The sequence below is a fragment of the Octopus bimaculoides genome, chromosome 7, assembly GCF_001194135.2.
Source record: "Octopus bimaculoides isolate UCB-OBI-ISO-001 chromosome 7, ASM119413v2, whole genome shotgun sequence".
Taxonomy (NCBI): Eukaryota; Metazoa; Mollusca; class Cephalopoda; order Octopoda; family Octopodidae; genus Octopus; species Octopus bimaculoides.
The window spans coordinates 88,889,509-88,894,410 of NC_068987.1; the positions used below are offsets into that span (position 1 = coordinate 88,889,509).

At 36.4% G+C, this 4,902-nt stretch overlaps 1 protein-coding gene across 1 annotated transcript in view; it reads left to right on the plus strand.

Annotated features, from left to right (window-relative positions):
* Positions 1-4,902, plus strand: part of LOC106870565 (QRFP-like peptide receptor) — a 73,878-nt gene that overhangs the window by 7,813 nt on the left and 61,163 nt on the right. The window contains exon 2 of the mRNA XM_014916691.2: positions 698-763. The gene's annotated coding sequence lies outside the window, so the exon portion shown is untranslated. The remainder of the gene's footprint in view (positions 1-697; positions 764-4,902) is intronic.

The following is a 4,902-nucleotide window of genomic DNA, read 5'->3' on the forward strand; positions in this document are numbered from 1 at the left end:
TATATATATATATATATATATATATATATATATGACGGGTTTCTTTCAGTTTCTTCATTTCTTTACTGCCCACAAGGGGCTATGCACAGAGGGGACAAACAAGGACAGACAAACGAGTTAAGTAGATTATATCGACTCCAGTGCGTAACTGGTACTTATTCAATCGACCCCGAAAGAATGAAAGGCGGAATTTGAACTCAGAACATAGCGCAGACGAAATACCGCTAAGCATTTCGCCCGACGTGCACACCGCCTTAGTTTCTTTCAGTTTCCGTCTACCGCAGTGGGACTGAACCCGGAACCATGTCGTTTGAGAAGCAACCTTATTACCACACAGCCACGCCTGCGCCTATGTTTAATGAAAACTAATCCTTTTCGTTCTTTTTCTTTTTAGCTAATGTCGTCTAATCGTCGTCCATATTTTATAAATAAACGTTTTCGATTGAGCAGACCACAGTTAATTGCATTAAATCGCCTGCGTTAAGTGGGGGAATTTTAAGAAATTAAAATATCTAAGCAAACGATACTGTTTGCTGTCCAACCACCAACAAGGCTTAGTTCGAGTTATTTACCAATAGAAAATATTTGCTATATATATATATATTTATATTTTCATTTCACTTCTGTTCAGCGATCTATCTATTTGTATATCTATTAATATATGACTCAATTTGCATATCTTTTGATACATCGGTAGGTTCACCAGCCTACCTGCTTGCTCGCCGGTCTATCCGTCCGCCTGTCTATCCGTCCGCCTGTCTAAGTAACGTATCGTATTTACTTTCCCTTCTGTTGATCTGTGTATCTGTTTACTTTCATAATATTGATAAGGATTTAAACCCAATAACATAAAAAAAAGAAAAAATTTGAATAATAACGCTCTCCCAGTTATTTGCGGAGTTAATTCCAGTTTAATTTAACTATCTACCGATATATCTTTTAAAGCGTAAATTTATAGATCTTCGTTACATTGTTTCATTATGTTAAACATTTCGATCGTGCCTTCGTTTATACAAGACAAATGCAGAATAATATAAACCTTCTACCTCCCATTCCCTCTCTCTAATAATATAGACTTTTTCTCTCTCCCAGACTCTCTCTCTCTCTCTCTCTCTCTCTCTTTCTCTCTCTCTCTCATTCTCTTTCGTATTTTTTCACTGATTCAACTATTCACTTTTCGTTTATTTATTATCATTCTTTGTTTCGTTCTTTCTTTTCTCCTAGTCTCTCTCTCTCTCCTTCTCTCTCTCTCTATATATATTTCCCCATTTAATTTAGAACTTCTCTTTATAACGCAAGTGTAATATACGAAAAAAAGACAGATAGGAACAAGCAGAATATTATAATTACGATTATTACGTAACACCGAACTTCCTGAGACAGCCGTTGAGTTAAGTAATTATGTATTCTCTGCTTAGTATTCTATCATTTTATGCTCTGTGTAAGTATATTTGTGTATATTATATGTGTGTGTGTGTGTGTGTGTGTGTGTGTGTGTGTGTGTGTGTGTGTGTGTGTGTGTGTGTGTGTGTGTGTGTGTGTATGTATAGAGGCAATTATGCGGATAAACAAATTAGATACATCAAATATATTAAATATTAAATAGTTTGGGTATAAAATACAAAATATGTAGACATGTATATATGCAAAACGAGAGAAAGCAAAATGTGGAGACTCTCATGTGATGAAATTTTAAGTATAAATATCTGGATATTTATATTAATAGGACCAACTTACACACAGTACAGACGACAGTTAAAATGAAAAGGGTGGACATTGAACAAAGGCTAAGAGGGCCATTGCAAGGGCATATATGATGCACCCTGTATATATATACTATATATGTGGAAAATCCGTGTGTGTGTTTGATTGTGACGTTGTTATCTAACTCCTCCTACATCGTTTTATTGATTTTGATGAAACTTGACACGTGATAAGAACTCATGTCTGGAAACCTCATGACATATTTAGATTGTTGAAAAAATCGATAATACGGCTCCTGGATGGGACTTTTATATCTACCTCATATAACTAATTTTTTAAACACCCAAGGGAAATAACCCATAGCACCTGAACAATAATTTTTTAACACTCAAGGGAAATAGCCCATTTCATTGTTTATGTTCGATTACTTTGAATATTGATTTTTTTGTGTGTACAATTTCTAATCTTTGCAGACAATATTACTTTATTCGATACATGAGTAAAACTCATGTCTGGAAAACTAGTGACATACTTAGATTGCTGGGAAAAATCGATAATAGGGCCCCTCCAATGGATCCTTCTATCTACTCCATATTACTAATATTTATTTAAACAACCCAAGGGAAATAACCCATACCACCTGCAGTTTTTAGCGAAGCAGTCAATATCTGATTCTCACGATCAGCCGACCTAATTCTGCATTTCACTACTCAGTTTTGAACTGCTAAACACTATTATTGCACTTCCTTAATTTGAATCTTAAACCTTAAATACTTCATTCATACATTTCTATACATACATACTTTTTTGAATGCCTATTACTCCGATAATTCTGCATTTTTACAGTTACACTTTTTCCAAGGCAGTAGATAATTTTTTTATTCCACAATGTATTTGTAGTGACTTTATGCAGGCATGGCGTGGATTCGATCCTTGATTGCCAACTTTCACTTAACACTTCAACGGCACTTTTCTCACGGTAAAACAATAGTTTTTCTGTTGAATGACAGCAGTTATACATTTTCCAGATGCCTTCACTAAGCAGAATCATATCTTTGCCACTTCACCCTTCTAATCTCTTCTAGGCCACCACTGGCCGGAATGGAGATAACAGACCTCCAACGAAATCATTTGTTCTCAAAAATATGTATATCCTTCTGGCTGCTTTTCGATAGTTATAAAAACAAGAACTCGGTAAGCTAAGGGCAGTTACTGAGAGCGATCATCAGTGAGTGTGAACGTCATTATTGCTCTTTCTTCAAACACTTTATTAATATATTCATATATCCTTTCTCACCAACCTCCGACAATCTTTCTCGCCAATCTCCGAAAACTTCTCTCGCCAACCTCCAATAATCTCTCCCACCTCCAGCTGACAGGTTCTTGTTCTTTTTCGTGACGGAAAATACACCTTTTGTGGCAGTTGTAACGAAATTGCTTTCCTATATCAGAGTAATAAGGCGTTTCAATAGAACATGTTTACCCCCGGGAATTACCGGGTACACCAGCTAGTATATTAAATATCGTATTCCCCTCCCAACTCACAATACCAACTTTAGGTATCAGTATCACAGACAGCTTTACGTAGTGATTCCTCAAATACTCAACGGGGCCGCCAAGAGCAAGACAGCCTTCCCCTGCCACTTCGGTGGGAGCTATTCTCAAAATTCAAGGGAACTGGGAAAAGTTTTCTTTTTGAAGACAGGGCGCATCATTTATGCCCTTTCAGAGGATCGAATACTGGAGCGGCGTATTACTGTAACAGCACCCACAATTTTAGCATCGAATTCAGGCCCCTGCTTCACACCGCTTGTGACTACGGCTCCACCTGGTGGGAGGGTTAGCCCCTTGAAACTTAATACGATATTGTTTCCTGAATATATAATGTGGCTTTTTGCGTTAAAGAAGATAAAATTAAATGCACGTCTGCCATTCTCTTACACGTACTATTGATTATAGTATATTAGTGCGGATCTATAATATAGATCTATAAAATACAAATCACATGTCAGGTATCAATGGATATTTCCTTTTTCAAATATTGATTATGTTATGGTTATATCTGCTTGACAACTAAATTCTATATATTGCACGCATATTTTATTTTCTCCGTCAAAAGAATTCTTGCAAATATGTCAAGTAGTTTCTGTTAGCAAGAATTGTTGAAATATGCAAACCATTCCAAAATGTCATTTATAGCAATTTCTAGGCCTTGATCAATTCGTGACTGTAAAAGGAATGTAAAAGAAAGTAGAAATCAATATAAGAATACATACATAGATAAGTACCCGTGCAGACGAGTCAGTAAGGAGGTGAAGGTACTACATGGCCGCTTGACCTGCTAGAAATAGCAGCTAAATCTCCTTAAGGTTACACCTACTTTCTTATTTTTTCGTCGTAGTATGGGATAAACAGTTTAAAAACATCTGGATTTAATTTTAAATGGTTGCAGCCCCAAGCCAGTCAAATCTTTGTGAGTGGTTTTGGTAGACAGAAACTGAAAGAAACAGTCCTACACATACACACACACACACACACACACACACACACACACACACACACACACACACACACACACACACACACACACACACACACACACACACACACACACACACACACACACACAGAATTCCCTTACTAGGCGTTTCCTTCATTTATCAAGGCCAGTTGCTCACTTTTGGTACAGACGGTGTTCTGATTTTACTTTCGGAATTTATCAGACAGAGATCCGGTTCCTAACTCAGAAACGAAGTTCTTTCATTGAAATTTAGACAACATCAATTGCAGTATTCGAATATGTATTTGCATATATATGAGGTCGAACATGTGAACCTAATCACATGCATTTATTCCCTGGTTCGCTTCCCTCTTTTCCCTTTTCCACTTTTCCTGGTCTTTCTCTTGTATCTAACGAAGGACTTTCTCTGAAACGTTATACTCTTACTTTGTAACTTCTACTCTATAGGTTCTTCCCTTCCTTTTACTTTTTGCATTTGATTTACTTTATGTAGATATGTATGTATGCATACGCTTACATACGTCGATATGTCTATATACGCACTTAATACAGGTCAAATTTCTAGAATGTTTTACATATTTTCACTATACCTTTAATGGCTTGTAGCTGCAAAGTGTGTACGCATTGTATTTTCTATTTTCTATTTTCTCTCCCTGTTTATTTCTGTGTTCCTTTCT